The sequence below is a fragment of the Oryx dammah genome, unplaced genomic scaffold, assembly GCF_014754425.2.
Source record: "Oryx dammah isolate SB20612 unplaced genomic scaffold, SCBI_Odam_1.1 HiC_scaffold_6, whole genome shotgun sequence".
Taxonomy (NCBI): domain Eukaryota; kingdom Metazoa; phylum Chordata; class Mammalia; order Artiodactyla; family Bovidae; genus Oryx; species Oryx dammah.
The window spans coordinates 27,681,747-27,702,787 of record NW_024070190.1 but is presented as its reverse complement, the minus strand read 5'-3'; the positions used below and the strand labels follow the sequence as shown (position 1 = coordinate 27,702,787).

The following is a 21,041-nucleotide window of genomic DNA, read 5'->3' as shown; positions in this document are numbered from 1 at the left end:
GGGGGCGGGGGGGGGGCCCAGGGATAGCGGGGAGAAGGGAGCAGTGTCAGGAGGCAAGCTCGGGTAACTCCTGTAGGGTCACTTGAGTTCCTCGTCTTAAGGAGAACAAGCATCATCTTTGGCAGAGGACGCAGTGTGGTCAGATTCCTCCCTGTCACTCAGCAAGTGATCCCGGGCTGCCTGTATATCATTCCAGCCATCTGGGTTTACAGGGGCACTGTGTAGTGGTTTTGTGGTGTGGAAGCTATTGCTACCTAATTTTTTTTCTTTCTTGAATATCACTTTGTAGTGTCATGATTACAAAGCTTGGAAGAAGATAAGCTCTCTGTCCATTCTGAGTATAAATGGGCACTTGAGATGAAACCACCTAGTTAATTTCCCCTTATTGCTGCAGGAGAATCTGAATCCAAACCACAACACAACCTAGCCCCTAAATCTCTATTAAAAACCACCTTGGGTAGTCTGGCAAAAGCTTTATTTAAAGTCAGCAGAGAATTGTAAAGTCAAAAGTGAAAAATGGTGCAACAAGAAAGAATCATAAAAAAATACTAGATCAGTTAAATGTAGTCAAAGGCAATTTAGTGTGTTCTGGCACCAGTCCTTATTGATGCAAAGAATGTGATGTGTCAGGGGTCGGCAAGAACATGTAGGCAACGTGCAATGAAGGATGTAGCTCAAGCTTGACTCTGGGGCAGCCACACGGGCCATGCAGGAGGCCTCGTTCTTCCTTTGGACTAGGGATTTCAGGGAGAATATTCTAATTATCCCAGTCTGGACATCTGTTCATTCCTTCTTAATGTTGTATGTATTTTAAAATTAGAATTTTTTCGTTCATGGGAATAAGCCAAGCCAGAGGCTACATAAATTGAGTCAGGCCAAGAAGGTAGATATTCCTCATCAGTACTTTTTAGTATCCTAGTCTCTTTGGGGTTACCACTTTGACCTGCATTTCATATTCACATTCCAAGCTGTGATTATTTCTGTCTCATCTTCTCCAGCTCCTTTAGTCAGTATGAGCTGATCTGATTAATGATAAGCATTTCTGTAGCTTCCATTTTATTCAGCTGCCATGTTTAGGAACGGTGCTAGGTCCTATATAGCATTATCTCACCAACCTCACTGAAACCCTACATGGCAGCTCTTTGTATCATGCCAGTTTCACAGATGAGACCAACAAGGGCTCAGAGACTCAGAACTCTTTGGAGGTTACTCACTGAGTAGCAGAAACAGGATTCACCAGGCCTGACTGCTCAGGAGTGTCATGCTAGAAGGATTGCTTTGCTAACCTCATCTACAGTGGTACCTGGGCGCCATACCTCTAGAGAATGTAGTTGCTCTATAGGATAGTTTTAAGAATGAGACCAGTGTTTGAATCCTCACTTTACCGCTTAATGGCTTTGTGACCTTGGGCAAGATACTCTGTATCTCCCTCTCTGTAATATAGGTATAATAATAATACCTACATTAGTAAGGTTGTTGTGAGGACCGTGTGAGCTGATACAAATAGACTATTTTAAAGAGTTTCTGGCCCATTGTAAGCGCTCTTTACATGTATGATATTATTGTGGCTGATGACACTTCTGTTATTAGTGTTATTGTTTTTGATGTCTTCTGGAGACAGGGTGCCTTCACTGAGGGAAATGGGATTGGCTAAAGGGGAAGTGGGGTCAGCCCCGTGGCAGGTCCATGGGGTGGATGTTGTTAGGCAACACGCTGAGTACTATTGCAATCCTACCTAATGGGGGGCACATTTGGAAGATCAAATGAGGAAACTGGATTCTATGGGGGTACCCCTCTTAGGTACTTGTATTAACACATTCAGAATCAGATTCTGGGGTTACCTGCTTTTCTTTCCCATCTACAGATTTACCTCCTGGAGAAACAGGGAGAGGTGTGGAGACTTCTTGGTTCTAACAGGTCTTATCAGAATCTCTGTTGTAGATTCGGGAGGAGTGATTGGTTTAATGTAAATGCTTTAGAGGATCTGAAAGAGATTAGAGAAACCTATTCCAGAGGATAAAGGCAAGACAGGAGGGAACCATTAATCTCATGGACATTCAATTCCCTAAGAACTTTTTGAGGAGTGACCAGAAACAAGCCAGGCCATATGCTGTCCATTTGCAAACCTCTGAGCTCTGGACTTTTTTTTTTTTTAACGGATCGAGGCCAATGCCATTGCCTCATTTGGATGGTTCTTAAACTTGAAAAGGAACTGAAAGGTTGAGGCTTGCATGCAGAGTCGAAACAGATGATTTGACGAAAGTAGTCCTGACAAACACCAGGGCTCTCCCGATTGTCAGAAACAGTCTGATGATGACATGTTCGAAGCTTCCCAGACTGGCTTGCGTTTTGGTAAATAGGAACAATCAGGGAAGACATAGTTATGCTGTGGAGAGATCTGAGATGTGGAGAGAACAAGTTAATTGTTCAGCTTCAACTAAGACCTTTCACTCAAGTCATTAATCACAGTGCACACAGTCTGGAGCCTTGGCCCCGCAGTTCAGGGCTTTAGGCTGCTCTCCCGCTCCAGACCAAGGCTCATTCCAGGTGCTGGCCATTTGCGTTTCCCTCCAACTGGGCTGATTTATGGACCCAGAAATGTTTCCTGGTTTTTCCAAATTCTGTTCCATTACTTTGTAATAAAGGGGATATGTGATTTCTGGTTTTGTGCAGATCCTCAGTTTTAACATCCCTAGTACCAAAGATTTTTTCAATTAGTCTGTGGCCTGTCTTCTGTGACAGAGAGGGTAGAAATGTTGTTCTGTGTTTTGAGTATCAAAATGAAGACTTTTCGAGACTCTCTTGTTTCTTCCCTGCTTGGCTCGAGCTGAAGACACACACACAAGCCCTGCATGAGGCTTTGTTCCTGCATTCAACATCTCAATGCAAATTAAGTCTTGGGAAACCTTAGTGGCAATGGCTCACCATAGCGATTGGCATTATCCCCATTCTGCCCCGACACATACGGTTCAGGGTATAATATCAGGCCTTCCATACTGGGGCCAGGTCTCCGATGACAGGGTAAGCCAATATTGAAGACTTCGCAAGAGAACCTGAGTGTCAGAGGAGGACACTGTAATATCGAGGCTAAACAGGGCATGGCCGAGTGTTACCTGTTTGACTGAAAGACAAACCCAATCTCAGCTGATAAGGGGCTACAGATCCCTTGGGAGTTTTCCCAAGTGGCAGAAATGTGTTTCAAGAAAGTAATTGGAAATTGATATTTGACATATCTCTGGGTTGCTTTTTATTCCTGATAACACCAAAGGGTTTGGCCAAGAGTCAAGAGTGACTGACACACGAAATCCTGCAATCCACAGCTGAAATACGATCTCTTCTTTGTTGAAAGTAAGCAGCTGCTTTTTGATTCTTTGTTTCCTAACTAACACATCAACTGTAGAGACTTATGGGCTTAGCTTGGTGAAATGAACTATGAATATAGCCAATCCTGCCTTTCAATACTTCTCTGAAAGAAAGTCCTCACTAACAGTGGAGAACTGTCCTTAAAATTCAACTCAATTTAATGGTCCTTTATCAGAGTCTGCTATGGGCTCTATATTGCACTGTGTGCCATGGGACGTAGAAAATAAATACCAAATATGGCCTTTGCCCTTGAGGAACTTACAGGCTCCTGGGAAGGATGATGTGTTTATGAAACGCATTTTCCATGGCAAGATAAGATATCACATGTGTGCCAAAGTGACTGGAACCTGGAATAAGTACAACAGGGAGTCAGAAAAAGGAGAGTAGGTAGACTAGAGTTGTCAGGGAAGACTTTATGGATGAGGTGGGACAAAGACATCAATATCCCAAACCCAGAATTCATCCTTAAAGAAACTGCAGGGAAATAGAATCAGGTTGCCAAGAGATTGTGGAGCCCACTTTAAGTGAAAGTAAATTTGTTCAATATGAGGATAGATAATTTAGTTCAATAAATATTTATTGAGTGTACGCTTTGTGCCAACAACTGTAACTGATGAGGTAAGGGATGAATAATCCCTACACAGAACATACGCGGGTAATCCTCAGGTGCTACCTTCTCTTAACCGAGATTTTTAAAGTTATGCTGCCCTGTGTGATTCCAAAACCTGTGATTTTTACCACTTACCATTCCATCTCTCAGTAAGACCTTCCCATGCTTGCTTCAACGATACATATAGTAAAATTGGAATGACACAGAAAAGATTATCATGGCTTTTGGCCAAGGATGATGTGCAAATTCTTGAAGCATCCTATATTTTAAAAAAATAGAAGATGAACTTACCCAAGATATCTTTGGGTTGAGGAGCTGAGTCTAATTCTTTTGTGTAGTGGAGGAATGACACAATCTAACTTCATAAGCTGTTTACAGTGTAAAGAATTGCATGAATGCTGATTGTGACAGGAAGGAACACTGAGTTAGCATTTGAGCAGCCCCAAATTCCTGGGTTAGGGAGTATTTGGAGTAGCATTTGAAAAGTCTAAACCTGGCCCAAGCTCATGATCCTGAGCAGAGTCCAAGCTCTCTGAAGATCAAATTTTCTTGGAATTTCCATTATTCCCGTTGACAGCTGCATTTGAAACCCAATTAGAAGGGTCTTCCATTATTAGCATTTGAGATAGTGTTGCCTTGGGCTCTTTGGCTCTCATGAAGTCTGAACTTGGCACTACCCAGATATAGTGGTAGCTGCTGCTGCTGCTGCTGCTAAGGTCGCTTCAGTCGTGTCCAACTCTGTGTGACCCCATAGACGGCAGCCCACCAGGCTCCCCCGTCCCTGGGATTCTCCAGGCAAGAACACTGGAGTAGGTTGCCATTTCCTTCTCCAGTGCATGAAAGTGAAAAGTGAAAGTGAAGTTGCTCAGTTGTGTCTGGCTCTTAGCGACCCCATAGACTGCAGCCCACCAGGCTCCTCCGTAGAGTCATTGAAAATTCTCTCTGTAGTCTTCCTTGTAAAATGAGGAAATCTATTATTTGTTCACTTAAGGTACAGGTATAACTAGGCAATTGCAGATTGGTCTACAAAGAAGAGAAGTCAGGATGCCAATGGTGGTGGCAGTGGTGGTCGTCATAGACATGGTAATCATTATTCCAAATATCCACATAATTTTTAAATAATATAACCATGGAACACTAGTAAGCTCTGGAAAGAATCTAAGATATTGAGCATCGAGGCGCAGAGGTGTCAGAGTTTATTTAGCTAAGCAATACCAGAGGAGAACTAGAAAATCTCCCTTTCTAGCTAGCAATCATGCTCATACCACAGTGAGACCCTGCTTTGTAACCCCTGCATTTCTGCCATGCATGTGACTGCTTTGAAGCTCATTTAGATATCAAATTTAAATGGAATTCCCACAAAAACTTTTTTTCTTTTTTAATTTGGAGGGACTGGTGGAAGGAAAAACTAGAAGAAATTTGAAAACACTCTTGATTCCTGTCATTTTCCATAGTATTCAGTCACTCTTTTCATCTGAGAGGCTCCTTCTGGCCCCCAAGTATAGATACAAATATACACATGTGCTCACTCACTCATCTGTATGCATGTGTATGTATTGATATGCATTCCTCTTCATCATCTGCAGTCATTTTACAAATAATGGCTTGTGTGTGTGTGTTTTATCATCTTACTTTTAAAATGAAAATGACAACTTCAAAATTCTTTGCAGAAATCGTTCTTTTACAGTGTAAAAAAAAAAATCCAGTATGTAGGCTAGGGTCATCTTTGGGTCACAAAATTCCATAAGGGGGTTGGCATTGGGAGGGGATAAGCGGTGACTTTGGAATTTCTGTCCCTCTATTCTGGGCACATGCATCAAGCCGGTAACAAAGAAGTTAAGTTAGTGGAGAGCTGGTGAAATAGAGTCCAATGAGAAAGACAGAACAAGGTTGAGAGTACAGAGTATTGGCAGGATGTAGAAGGAGACAGGGAGGTATGGGTGCCCTCTCCACCTCTTACAGCCTCTTTCTCATCTGTGAGGTCATCACTGTGCTGGGGGCGGGGTTGAGAGCATAAAAGGGGCTGAGACTTTTGAGTTGAAACTTTTGTTCTTGAGGAAGCTGTCTTGCGAACTTCTTGAATAGAACCAAAGGGGTTTTGTAGAGTTAGGGACATCAGAGTGGGACTCAGAGTATAGGGGAAAGACCATTCAAAACCTGATCTCGGTCCTGAGCTTAAGGATGAGAAAGTACTGCAGGCTTTCTATAAACCAAGGGAGCAGGATCGAAATCTGGCATAGGCTCTGCTCACCACACCCTGGCTGTAGGTACATCTACTCAGCAGGATGGCTTATTTGAAATCATCCAAAGCACTGTCCAGAACAGCATTGCCCCACAGATATGGAACTTTTAAACTTTCTTCTATGTTGTTCAGGCCTGTGAGGAAAGCACCCTTACTGTTCTTTCCCTTGACTAGCTGAGCATGGACAGTGAGGAAGCCCAGTGGCTCCCTGAGCAGACTGGCTGCAGAAACCACCCTCTGTGGTGGGCAGCAGAGGTATAAAATGTAAATGACCAGAGCGTCCTCTATTTCACACTTCTGAGAAGGTAGCCACAACACCTAGGGTGTGGAGACCCGCGTTTCCAGAGTTTCCCACCTCCATCTCCTGTAGGAAGGTTACAAGTAAGTCTGGCCTTAGTGGTCTGCTATTTCCCTGTCTGTAAACATCATATCATGGTTATCGTGCACATCCTTGTGCTCGGTGTCCTGAGGTGTGAGACCTCAGTTGACTTTGAGAAACTTAGAGGCCGTTGTGGAAATAGGAAAGACGGGCACAATCATACCATTATTTGAAGTGTGTGCAGAGCCTGCCTGACAACAGCCAGGGGACTTCGACAAATCAGAGACCACTATCACATATGGAGAGGTGCTCCCACCTTTACCTCAGTAGCTGTTTCTTCTTATTGAAGAGTGAGAACAGTGAAAGGCCTAAAGCAAGCTGCAAGCAAATCCCTAGACTTGGTTCATTTCATGACCACAATGCTTGGTGGGATTATCAGTAAAAGCTCTAGCAGTCCTCATGGGAGAAATGCCAGATAGAAAGCAACTGAATGTTCATTCACCTCTTTTAAGTTCTTTCAGAAATAACTTGATTTACAAAAGAATATGGAATCGTAATTGTCAACCAAGATGTCACGGTCACTTTAGGATGTCCAGAAACAAAGGGATATTATATCCTTTGTTCTTAGAGCGCTACAGATGCCAAATTATGCACAGGGTTCCCTCATGGCATTGAGTGTGTGTGAGCCTAGAGGCAACTGAACACTGATTTCAGAAAGATATTGCCGCTGGTGGTGTTCTCACCTGAATATCTCCCTGGAAAAGTGGGAGGAAGCATGGCCCCCCTAGTCCTGCTGCATTCTGATGGAGCAGTAGGCAGCAAGGCATAGAAGTGCTAGAAATGGTAGGGGGTTTGGGGTAAATTCTTCTCAGCCTCCATCTAAGGAACTTGACAAGTGTACCAGCAAAGGGGATGAGAAATAATTCCAAACTCTCGATTTTGCCTGCACATCAACATATACCAACAGGTGCTTGATTCAAAACATGAATGTTTGATTAATATAGTATCAGGCATCTGGAACAGAGAACAGTGGAATCTGGGGCTTGAATAGGACTTAAATGTCTTTCATTTTAACCACAGTGGTCTAGATGCACATAGTAGGCACTGGAAATATTTGTTCGTTAGATTTTCTTTGATTGGAATTACATGGTTGCTTGATTTTGAGTCCAGATGTTTGGCATCCAGCCAGAGTTGTGTGTTCTGCATCTGTCCTCAACCTCCCGCGGCAGAGATGCTTGGCTAGGGGCAGCATTCCTCCCCAGGCTGCAGTCTCATTTTGCCTATTTCAGTTCCTGCACACTGGCTCATGTGACCGTGGGCCACAGAGTATTACTTGCTTAGTCGTGTCCAACTCTTCGCGATCCCATGGACTGTGGCCTGCTAGGCTTCTCTGTCCATGGAATTCTCCAGGCAAGAATACTAGAGTGGGTTGCCATTTCCTTCTCCAGGGGATCTTCCAAACCCAGGGATTGAACCTGGGTCTCCTGCATTGCAGGCAGATTCTTGATGGTCTGAGCCCTCAGGGAAGCCATGGGCTACAGAACACACAGCAAATGACCTATGGAGCTGGCTAGCTGTAGAAGTTGTCCTCTACACCCTCATTCCCCTAGAGTCATGGTGGTTGTATTTTACAAGAGAAAACATTGGCATCTCAGCTAACAGACCACAGCAGTGCTGGTGATAAGGACTTGTGCAGTTAGGTATTCATCCATTCCATTGGTCATTGCAGAAGTGTAGAGGACAGGTCCATTAGTTCCCAGCACTGACCAGGAAGCTGAGGAGGAAATATGAGAAGACCCGTGGAAGGGAAAATAGACATTTCAAAGGTTAGTGGGGATGTAAGACCTTCGTTAACTCCTAAGGAACAGTGACAGGACAGGTGGTTCCATTAGTGCTGATGGCATGGGCAGCAGAGGGGAAGGATGCCATATGGTAGAGCGGGTACATATGTGTTAGACCCGAGTCTGCATTTCATATCTGCCTTGCAACTCCAGCATGTGACTTTAAGCTCAGGCCTCAATTCCTTGTCTTGTAAACAAAGAGAATGTCCCAGGATATTCTTCAGATCCTCCTGTGACACTTTGATCAGGAATTTTGAGATCATTTTCCCATAATTTAAGGTCCCCCCAAACCTAGAACTTACTACTTTCATAGATAAACAGATAGACTTCTAATGCACTAAGGAACCTGGGAATGAAAAGTAGTGAAGGAAGGTTTAGACTGTGCACTGATGTCCAACAGAGGATCAAATGGTTGGATGGCATCACTGACTCAATGGACATGAGTTTGAGCAAACTTTGGGAAATGGTGAAGGACAGGGAAGCCTGGTGTGCTTCAGTCCTTGGGGTCACAAAGAGTTGGACACAACTGAGCAATTAAACAACAACAACTACTGATGTTTGGTTAAAAGACAGCAGCAGCTGTAGGTCTGTGAGGATCCATTTTGGATAAAAATACAAAGGTTTCTTATGGTTGGGAATGGAGCTCTAATTTAAAGTAAGACAGTAGCAAGTTTGATCTTTCTTCATGGATCACATCCTTGGTTCAGTTATTTATCTTAGGACCAAGAGCATCTTGTTGCCCTTGAGTTGGTCCACAAACTGCCTTGGTTCATCATTGTTGGTATGGCAACCTTGTGAGCAGGTTCCAGAAGGTGTCTGCTGCCAGTGTTAAAGGTGGCACCCAAGAAACAGGGACTCTATTTTTGTGGGTAGTTGAGAAATGAGAGATAGGATAATCTGGATTTGAACCCAGGAAGTAGTGTAGGTACAAGTTATACTCCTGTCTAGCTGAAAGATAGATTCATTGCCCAGGTGGTTTCCAGTCTCTTTTGACTCCATGGAGTGAGGTCGTGTGTGTTACTTATACAAACGACAAAGTACCAAAGTCTTTAGAAACCTCCTACTTGTGTATAGTACTGTATTGCTTTCTGAGAGGTTTATGATAGTTATGAACCAACTTGATCATTCCCCACAATGATGCAGTAATTATATTCCTAAATGACAAGAGGAAACTGAGGTCTGTGTATACTGATAGGGTTAGCTGTTTCTCAAAGGACGTTTGATGGATGCTGGACTAAGTCCTACCCTGAAGCTGTTCAGAACCTTCTCTCCACAGCTGAACTTATTCTATAGTTTAAAATATACCTGATTCTGTGTACTTCTTTTTAAAATACAGGAGCCCCTGGGAAAGAAGTCATATCAAGCTTACTGTCAATTAAGTTCAGTTCAGTTTAGTCACTCAGTTGTGTCCGACTCTTTGGACCTCAAGAATTTCAGCAGGCCAGGCCTCCCGGTTCATCACCAACTCCCGGAGTTCACCCAAACTCATGTCTGTTGAGTTGGTGATGCCATCCAGCCATCTCATCCTCTGTCGTCCCCTTCTCCTCCTGCCCCCAATACCTCCCAGCATCAAAGTCTTTTCCAATGAGTCAACTCTTCGCATGAGGTGGTCAAAGTATTGGAGTTTCAGCTTTAGCATCAGTCCTTCCAAAGAACATCCAGGACTGATCTCCTTTAGAATGGACTGGTTGGATCTCCTTGCAGTCCGAGGAACTCTCAAGAGTCTTCTCCAACACCACAGATCAAAAGCATCAATTCTTCGGCGCTCAGCTTTCTTCACAGTCCAACTCTCACATCCATTCATGACCACTGAAAAAACCATAGCCTTGACTAGATGGACCTTTGTTGGCAAAGTAATATCTCTGCTTTAAATACGCTATCTAGGTTGGTAATAACTTTTCTTCCAAGGAGTAAGTGTCTTTTAATTTCATGGCTGCAGTCACCATCTGCAGTGATTTTGGAGCCCCCCAAAATAAAGTCTGACACTGTTTCCACTGTTTCCCCATGTATTTGCCATGAAGTGATGGGACCAGATGCCATGATCTTCGTTTTCTGAATGTTGAGCTTTAAGCCGACTTCACTCTCCTCTTTCACTTTCATCAAGAGGCTTTTTAGTTCCTCTTCACTTTCTGCCATAAGGGTGGTGTCATCTGCATATCTGAGGTTATTGATATTTCTCCCAGCAATCTTGATTCCAGCTTGTGCTTCTTCCAGCCCGGCGTTTCTCATGATATACTCTGCATAGAAGTTAAATAAGCAGGGTGACAGTATTTAGCCTTGATGTACTCCTTTTCCTATTTGGAACCAGTCTGTTTTTCCATGTCCAGTTCTAGCTGTTGCTTCCTGACCTGCATATAAGTTTCTCAAGAGGCAGGTCAGGTGGTCTGGTATATCCCATCTCTTTCAGAATTTTCCACAGTTTATTGTGATCCACACAGTCAGAGGCTTTGGCATAGTCCATAAAGCAGAAATAGATGTTTTTCTGGAACTCTCTAGCTTTTCTGATGATCCAGTGGATGTTGGCAATTTGATCTCTGGTTCCTCTGCCTTTTCTAAAACCAGCTTGAACATCTGGAAGTTCATGGTTCACATATTGCTGTCACTTAAGTAGTTGCCTGAAAAAAATTTTTTTTAACAATCATTTTCATCTGACATAGCTGAGCACAGAATACTAGATTGTCCATTTTAGGTTAAGTGCAAGAGGATCAGGATAGATTTGGGTTTACGGAGTTTGTTTGGAGCAACCATCCTAAAGTGGGCATAATAATGAGGACCTTAGGACTCCAGTTGTGAATGAGGGGAGTCCCTAAGTAGAGAATAGTGATGCAAGGTGTGAATCAAGGGAGATATTAAAATCAGAGTAACTGTTCATATTTTGAGCTTTGGTTAGTCTCTCTGTGTTGGACCCATCCCTAGTGAGCAGGGTGGGATTGTGATGGATGGGGTCAAACCCATCTGCAATTACTGGCCAAATACCTGGCTGTGGGCATTGGTCCATTTCATATGCTCTCGTATTCTGCTAACTACTTAAGGCAGAAAAAATCATTCCCGTTTGACTCCAATATGTGCCAGTTGAAACTGAAATCTTCATACTGAGCAAATGTACCAGAGAACACTCTATAAACTTAATGAGGGAGATGAAGAGATATGTGCCAGAAACCTAGAAAATTTAACACTGATGAGGTTATGACTATTATATGTTTAGTTAAATTGTTGACACTGACAGGACGTGGCTAAGGAAATCTACCATCCGTTTTCTTCTTGTATCAGTGATAATGGTTCCTTGGTGTGCTCTTCCCAGTTAACAAAAATACTCTTCCAAAGTTAAATACAGGGAGAAGTGACATAAGAAATACTTTTATTATCTCTGCTCTTCTGGGAGTTCCCTCCATGCACATTATTTAAAGCAGGGCTTCTTCCGACTGGCAAATGAGTTTGGAGGGAGGGACTCATAGGTTCAGAGGTGAATGTAGAGGGTCCTGAGAGGTGGGAGCCTCCTAACCCTGTGCTTGCATCTGTGCCCTGGCAAACCCATCTAGCAGAGTGCTGTGCTCATCTTCCCCCAATCCCTCTTTTACCTTTCACATTTTCCCTCCCCTCAAAAACAGAGAAAAGTTCTCCTTTGCCTAGTGAATAAAATCTCAACTCCTTTAAGTGGCAGTGAAGGCATAAGTGTGATCACAATTTTTGTAAGCTGCAAAGTGCTATATGAATATTAACTATTTGAAGAGGAATCAGGGAGTGGTAGGAAAAAGTATTGAATCTGGGATCAGGACACTTTGGTTTGAGTCTTGTGCTAGTTGGGTGACCTTAGACAGGTCACTTAAACTCTCTGAAGCTCAGTTCCTTCATAAGACAAGATAATTGTGATAGTTAAATTAATTGAAAGTGACATAGTAATTAGCAAAGAGTGGACACTCAATACCTATTAATGAAGACATGGTAACTGAAGGCAATTTAGTCCAACTGTTGAGAACACTGGCTATGGAGACATGAATTACTTATTTTCCTGTGTCTCTTATTCCCTGTCTATAAAATGGGGATAAGATGGAAGAGTCAAATGAATTAATACATACCTGGATCTTTCAACAGTGCCTGGGCCATAAGTAATGAGGCTGTAAGTAATGAGGCTCCTATTCCTGCTGTGGTTACTTTTATTATTCAAGGACCTGTTCTGGCCTTATCTTTCCAGCTTTATTTGTTTTTCAGTAGAGAGAGCTTCTCCACCAGGTCATAACATCCTTAGGATGGAGACTGATTCTTACCTTTAACTGGTGTGGAATTTACTCAGTCTCCGAAAAATACTCAGTCATTTGTTGTTGTTGTTGTTGTTTTTAAAGTACAGATAGATGCTTACTATATCTACACAGCATTGTATTGGAGTTTTTAGCTGGTGCAGCAAGGCAAGAAAACAAGAAAGAAAAAAAAAAAGACTAGACTGGAAAGGAAGAAACAAAGCTCTCTTCATTCACAGATGATCATGTAATAGAATCTGTAAAAAGCTACCAGAAGTAATAAGTGAATTTAGCAAGGTTGCAGGATATAGGATCAGTATAAGAATCAATTTGTTTTTAGTTGCTTATCCTTAGTATTGTCACAACTAGACCAATTAACTGGAACACAGAATGAGTAGGGGGTAGTGATGGTAAATAAAATTGGAAAGGCAGGTTGAAACTCAGTTTGATGACATAAATTAATTTGGAATGATTTTGCTCAGGTTCCTTGTTTTTTTTTTTTTTTTTCCTTTCCTTTCCCCTTTTCTTTTCCTTATTAGTTTGTTGACATAAACAACTTTTTCCATGAAAAAAATGTAGAATTTTGTTTCTTAAAAACAAAGTTTTTTTTTCTTTTTTAATTCCTTGGACTAAATCAACAAAATGAGCATAGCTAAGTTGCTTTGAACTTTCAAGGATCATTCTGTGAAAAGAGTTCCCAAAGACAGAGATGTAATATTAGTACATGGACCCTGGAGCTGCAGGTATCTGGATTCAAGTTCTTTCTCTTAACAAGATCTGTGACTTTGGCAAGATCCCTTCAGCTTTTTGAGGCTCAGTTAGCTTGTTTTTAAGAGGGAATAATGCTTACATGACCTCTTTCTTTACAGGGTTCTGGATAGCTCACTTCAACCACACTTTTTGAGTTCCTAAGAATTAGACCATGACAAGGAGATAGAGAGTCTTTCAATTTTTAAGGAACATTTAGTGAAGATATGTGTGAAAATAACTTCAATGTCATGAAATAGGCTTTTAAAGTTGTATAAGGAGAAACATGGGAGGTGCAAAGAAGGGGTTAATTAGCTGTGCTTGTGGGATAGGGAACCATTTTGCTGCATTGATATCTGTACCCAACCTCAAAGTTTAAGTGGAATTTTTAACAGTTAGAGAAAGGGGCAACTTCAATACAAATATAATCTTATATTTGTTTAGCACTTTATTCTTTTGCTTGATATAAATTAGAGTGGTGTAAAAACTGTAATTTAAAACTATAAGGAATTATTATTTGTATTCCAGGGACAGTTGTTATTACTTTAACTTGTTCTTTTGGTAAGGCTGGGGAAATTTTGGCCTTAAATTGCAGCAACTTAACAAAGTTTGTTTACAAAGAAATTCCCAGGGGATTTTTCCATGTTGGAGGAACCAGAAGTCTTAAGAACTTAGCTCCTACTGAGACAAAGGCAGAAGTAGAGTGACAAAGATTAGAAGGCCATTGAAAAGAAGAAAAGAGGATGTTAATTAAGTCTTTGCAAAATGATGGCCCATTTTATAATTATGGCACAAATAGCTAAGTAAAACTATAAAAATATAGAAACCTAGATGTTTCAACACTAGTGCAACATTAACTCAAAGGACTCAATCTTTGTGAAATGTTGCAACCTGAGAATTTTCCTTTTGCAATCCTGATAAAACATGTGGCACTGCCCCTAGGAGAGAATTGGGGTCACAGCTCTGGGTTAAATTACTCAGTTCTACAGATCCTTGCCTTGGTCCAACATGCCATCTGTGCAATGTTGAGTGTTTGACAAAGTATTGAAGATTATTTGGAAATATAGATAGAAACAGTATTTGGAGGTTTGCAGAAGAGTGGGACATGGAGCCAAGAATGTACCTGTAATTTAGGGAGCAACAATGAGGTCTCATAAAAATAAATAACCATGATGTTAAATAGACTACAGATCATTTGCACCTCGAGGCTTCTCTTAGGTTTTGTACCAGTTGAAAAAATAAAAGAGCAAAAGTGATAATTGGCCTTGCGCTTTGTGCCAGAAGACACAATATTTTAAGTAATCAAGAGTCGGACACGACTAAGCAACTAAACTAAATAAAAAGAATCCCTCCCCAATTATTAATATTTAAATAAAGAAAAACAAAATCCATCAAGCTATCTCAAGTAACCGTCCTGGATTTGGAAAAAGACTTTAAGCCACTCCGCCTAGAATCATACTGTTTTATACTACTCTTGACTTTATTTTAAGCTGATGTTGTTATCTAGAAAACCTAACAGGTGTAAGTATTTTGGTTTTATTCACTGAGAAGTCATTTCCAGTCACATTGGAGAAATGGATTCTAGTGTTTGCCAGTAACCACTCCTCCTGTCCTTTAAAGAAAATAGCATGTGTATTGGAAAAAGCACTGAACAAGAAGTCTAGATGACAAGAGTTCTAAAACTTGCATCTGCGAGTGCTTGAGTTTTAGACTTTGATAAGTCAAGTCACAGATGTGATCCTCAGTTTTTTCCCCTGTAAAACAGGAACAGTCATACCTACCCAGCTACGTTGTAGAGTTGTGAGTGTCAGTTGAGAAGCTGGACATGGAAATATCATGCAAATGCAAGTGAGTGTACTCCTTGCAGTGGGCCTCGGAGACACAGAATGACAGGATGGGCCTCAGGGACTAGATATGAAGCCATTGGTACTTTTAAGAAAACATTTTATTGGGGGATAATTACAATATTGTGATGGTTTTTACCATACATCAACATGAATCGGACATGGGTATACATGTGTTCCCTCTATCCTGAACTCCCCTCCCACCTCCCTCCCCACCCTATCCCTCTAGGTCATCACAGAGCACCAACTTTGGGTGCCCTGCTTCAGGCATCAAACTTGCACTGGTTATCTATTTTACATATGGTAATTGATGCTTTTGAACTATGATGTTGGAGAAGACTCTTGAGAGTCCCTTGGACTGCAAAGAGATCCAACCAGTCCATTCTAAAGGAGATCAGTCCTGGGTATTCTTTGGAAGGAATGATGCTAAAGCTGAAACTCCAGTACTTTGGCCACTTCATGTGAAGAGTTGACTCATTGGAAAAGACTCTGATGCTGTGAGGGATTGGGGGCAGGAGGAGAAGGGGATGACCGAGGATGAGATGGGTGGATGGCATCACCGACTCAATGGATGTGCATTTGGGTCAACTCCGGGAGTTGGTGATGGACAGGGAGGCCTGGCGTGATGCGATTCATGGGGTCGCAAAGAGTTGGACACGACTGAGCGATTGAACTGGACTGAACTTAACTGAATGTATATGTTTGGTACTTTTAACAAAAATGTTAGCTTAGTTTAGTGGTTATATGCTAGGGTGCAACACAGCTTTATTATTTTTCTTAGAACCGCCCCTGTGTTTTCACTCTGTGGGACTAGATCTTCCTCTGCTTCTGAATAAAATCCCAATTGGTACCCCAAACTTGCTGCTCACTCTTGGAAAACAAGTCCTCTGTTTACTGAGTCTTGAAATACTCTGGATCCAGTTATAAATATCCCCAGGCTAGGGTAAGAATGTGAAACTCATCCACAGATAATGTCTCTTCTGTGGACTGAGGGATGTCTTCTTCCTTTATTCTCTCATCTTCTTCTCGTTCCCACTCCCCAGGTAGGTTCAGTGAAGAAAGGGAAGAGGAGGAAGAGGCAGGAGGAGGAGGAGGCAGGAGCAGACGTGCTGCCAGTCTGGCCCTGCTTTGCTCTTCCAGGGACAGATGTGTAGCCTGGCCCTTCTCCTTAGGCTGTTTCATGAACAGCTGGAGTCCTCTCACTTGATGGTAATAAACACAGTCTCCTAAGGCTGTTCACTTGTTATTCCTCTTTCAAATCCTGGACATCTGGGAACTGCTCTCTATTGAGATTTCTGTACCTCCAGCAGGGCAGGATCCAGGATTAATGCAGGGAGCTTTTTCTTACACTTGGCCCTAATCTCCTCCATGGAAATATAGATCTTTAACTTACTAATAGTGGGAAATGGCTACATCCTCCAAACAGACCTCTTTTACTGAGCCATCTAGAAAGCAACCTCAGCCATAGTCTTTTTTTCACTTGTTAAATTTTTTAGATGTAAGTCATATATCAATTCATTCTTATCCTGAAAATGCAGGAGACACATATCAAGGTGTCCAAGTGATCCGCTGGATCTCCTCTCATTTGCTTGAGATGACAGAAGTCCCCCTAAGCCTTATCCATGGAGGTGAAGCATTGCAAGCAACCCTGAAAATTCTCTTTAAAGAAGCCTCCACTTTGCACTTCCAGACTGCTCTCCTACACCACCCAATATCTTTTCTTGGTAATGTTCAGTTCAGTTCAGTTCAGTTCAGTCGCTCAGTCGTGTCCGACTCCTTGCGACCTCATGAATCGCAGCACGCCAGGCCTCCCTGTTCATCACCATCTCCCGGAGTTCACTCAGACTCATGTCCATCGAGTCGGTGATGCCATCCAGCCATCTCATCCTCTGTCGTCCCCTTCTCCTCCTGCCCCCAATCCCTCCCAGCATCAGAGTCTTTTCCAATGAGCCAACTCTTCACATGAGGTGGCCAAAGTACTGGAGTTTCAGCTTTAGCATCATTCCCTCCAAAGAAATCCCAGGGTTGATCTCCTTCAGAATGGACTGGTTGGAGAGATGAAATCAGCTAAGTGTTGCAAACCCAGTTCTTAGATACCTCCATTGCGGATCCTGCCTAGGTGTTCTGGTTCCCCATCTTAGAATGTGAGTCTGGTTGGTTTCTATTGTCTTGAGGCTTTAGTTGAACTTGAACGGAATCACATTGTAACATTTTACTATAATTATATCCATGTATTCCGAACTGTGGGCTTCCCAGGTGGCACTAGTGGTGAAGAACCCACCTGCCGATGCAGGAGGCATAAGAGATGCAGGTTCAATCCCCGGGTCAGGAAGATCCCCTGGAGGAGGGCAGGGCAACCTATTCCAGTATTCTTACTTGGAAAATCCTAAGGATGGAGGAGCCTGGTGGGCTACAGACCATAGCGTCACAGAGAGTCAGAGACGACGGAAGCAACTTAGCATGCATGCATACATCCCAAAGTGTAGTTTGTAGAACGTTGCTTCAGAGAAGTGTTTCAAGATTTTTAAAGTTCTTGATTAAAAATCTTGGGAAACAAATGTAGTATTTTCAGCTATTAAGGTGCTTATTGCACATAAACCTATTCAATAATATGTGGAAGCTCTAATTTGGAACCCAGTTTGATACTTTTTAATTTCAATGTTCTTCAGATATATTTATCCATACAGCTGATTAATACAGTGTCTCTTTGCTTATGTTTTGGGTAGCACTGCTCCAGATACAACTTAAGAGTCTTTTCTGATTAGGTGAGACTTCCACTGGGCATAGCTAAGTATATTCATACATTCCTCTAAGGTTTCCCTACTAATAGTAATGGGCTTATGTTCATGTGAATATATATTCTGAAAAGAGTCAAACAGCATTAGCTGTGTGGAGAAAGAAAAGAGGTACTTGTTGCCCTGTTTATGAAAGACAGCAAATATTTAAAAAATTAGGTAGTACAGATAATACATTAGTCTAGGGATTTAGAGTATTCCAGTATTTGGTATAGACTTTCAGAGTTTAGCTTTGAATTGTAAAGGCAAGTTCAGTTCAGTTCAGTTCAGTTGCTCAGTCTGTCTGACTCTTTGCGACCCCATGGACTGTAGCACGCTAGGCTTCCCCGTCCATCACCAACTCCCAGAGCTTGCTCAAACTCATGTCCATTGAGTCAGTGATGCCATCTAACCATCACATCCTCTGTTGTCCCTTTCTCTTCCTGGCTTCAATCTTTGCCAGCATCAGGGTCTTTTCTAATGTGTCAGTTCTTCACATCAGGTGGCCAAAGTATTGGAGCTTCAGCTTCAGCATCAGTCCTTTCAATGAATATTCAGGACTGATTTCCTTTAGGATGGACTGGTTGGATCTCCTTGCAGTCCAAGGGACTCTCAAGAGTCATCCCAACACCACAATTTGAAAGCATCAATTCTTTGGTGCTCAACTTTCTTTATAGTCCAACTCTCACATCCATACATGAGTACTGGAAAAAGCATAGCTTTGATTAGATGGACCTATGTTGACAAAGTAATGTCTCTGCTTTTGAATATGCTATCTAGGTTGGTCATAGCTTTTCTTCCAAGGAACAAGCATCTTTTAATCTCACAGCTGCAGTCACCATCTGCAATGATTTTGGAACTCCCCAAAATAAAGTCTGTCACTGTTTCCATTGTTTCCCTATCTATTTGAAATGATGGGACTGAATGCCACGATCTTAGTTTTTTGAATGTTTAGTTTTAAGCCAACTTTTTCACTCTCCTCTTTCACTTTTATCAACAGGCTCTTTAGTTCTTCTCTTTCTGCCATAAGGGTGGTGTCATCTGTGTATCTGAGGTTATTGATAGTTCTCTCAACACCCTTGATTTCAGTGTGTGCTTCTTCCAGCCCAGCATTTCTCATGATGTACTCTGCATATAAGTTAAGTAAGCAGGGTGACAATATACAGCCTTGACGTACTCCTTTCCCAATTTGGAACCAGTCTGTTGTCCCATGTCCAGTTCTATCTGTTGCTTCTTGACCTGCATACAGATTTCTCAGGATGCAGGTCAGGTGGTCTAGTATTCCCATCTCTTTAAGAGTTTTCCACAGTTTATTGTGATCCACACAGTCAAAGGTTTTGGTGTAGTCAATAAAGCAGAAATAGATGTTTTTCTGGAACTTTCTTGCTTTTTCAGTGACCCAGTGGATGTTGGCAATTTGATCTCTGGTTCCACTGGCTTTTCTAAATACAGCTTGAACACCTGGAATTTCTCGGTTCACATACTGTTGAAGCTTAGACTTGGAGAATTTTGAGCATTACTTTGCTAGTGTGTGAGATGAGTGCAATTGTGTGGTATTTTGAACATTCTTTGGCATTACCTTTCTTTGGGATCGGAATGAAAACTGACCTTTTCCAGTCCTGTGGCCACTCATATTTGCTGACATATTGAGTGCAGCACTTTCACAGCATCATCTTTTAGGATTTGAAGTAGCTCAACTGGAATTCCACCACCTCCACTAGCTTTGTTCTTAGTGATACTTCCTAAACCCCACTTGACTTCACGTTCCAGGCTGTCTGATTCTAGATGAGTGATCACACCATCTTGGTTTTCTGGGTCATAAAGATCTGTTTTGTATAGTTCTTCTGTGTATTCTTGCCAACTCTTCTTAATCTCTTGAGCTTCTGTTAGGTCCATACCATTTCTGTCCTTTATTGTGCTCATCTTTGCATGAAATGTTCCCTTGGTATCTCTAATTTTCTTGAAGAAATCTCTAGTTTTTCCCATTCTATTGTTTTCCTCTATTTGTATTGCTCACTGAGGAGGGCTTTCTTATCTCTTCATGCTATTCTTTGGAACTAAGCATTCAGATGGATATATTTTTTCTTTTCTCCTCAAAAACAGTGACTTATTTTCACAGTTTTTTATTAAATAGGAAGCTAGTATAAATAAGAGGTGCTTGAGAATAAGGAGAACCCCCAGGGTCTTAATAATTTAACACTCTCCAAAAGCACAAGTCACAGCAAGGGCAGGGCCGGGGCCAGCGGAATGGTGGATTGGTCCATAGTTTGTTCCTTCTACGTGTTTTCTCCTACAACCATCAGTTGTATAGGTTTGAGTCACCTTAAATGTCTTTCAGTTCAGTTGAGTTCAGTCGCTCAGTCATGTGCGACTCTTTGCGACCCCATGAACTGCAGCACGCCAGGCCTCCCTGTCCAGCCCCAACTCCCGGAGTTAAATGTCTTTACCTTTGCACAATTGGTCAGTCTTGTATTGTTTTCAGATAGGCATCTTCTTCTTTATTCAACTCATTTTTGAATGTGGGTCATAAGTTCCAAGATGTGTTTCTAGATAAATAGCCTGTTCATTGTGTCTTTAGAAGATGATTGGCTTGATGATTCTTTTTGTTTTAAACTTTGAATGACATCACAGTCCTACAAGCGTGAACTGTCCTGGACTGCCTGCCACTGTCATGACTTTAGCACTGAAACTCCTGCATCCTGGGAATCCTGTCCCTGGGATACAAAACATCTTGGGCTTTGATGATGAATGCCAAAGGTTGGTGTAAAAGTTTACAGTCCATATGGCAGCCTCAAAGTTTAGTCATGGGAAGCAAAGCCGTTTTTCACATGAAGAAGGTATAGCATAGATTATCTACCTTCTGGAGTTGCTGTCACTGTTTTCCTGCTTTGTGTTATAACCATGATTTGAAGTTCACACTGATGAATCACCCACTGTTGTTTCATTCCAACTGATGCAACTTAAGTGTACATCTTCACTACATTGTGATTGCAAGCATTAACCATCCATCTATTTGACTTTGTCTGTGGAATGCATAGATTAAATATTGTGCTTTGTATCAAGATA

At 41.9% G+C, this 21,041-nt stretch overlaps 1 protein-coding gene and 1 non-coding gene across 2 annotated transcripts in view; both read left to right on the top strand.

Annotated features, from left to right (window-relative positions):
* LRMDA (leucine rich melanocyte differentiation associated) overlaps window positions 1–21,041 on the top strand; it is a 1,143,538-nt gene that overhangs the window by 945,776 nt on the left and 176,721 nt on the right. The window lies entirely within an intron of this gene.
* Window positions 4,138–4,242, top strand: LOC120865534. Its single transcript, XR_005721441.1, has one exon. It is a non-coding gene; the product is annotated as a U6 spliceosomal RNA (small nuclear RNA).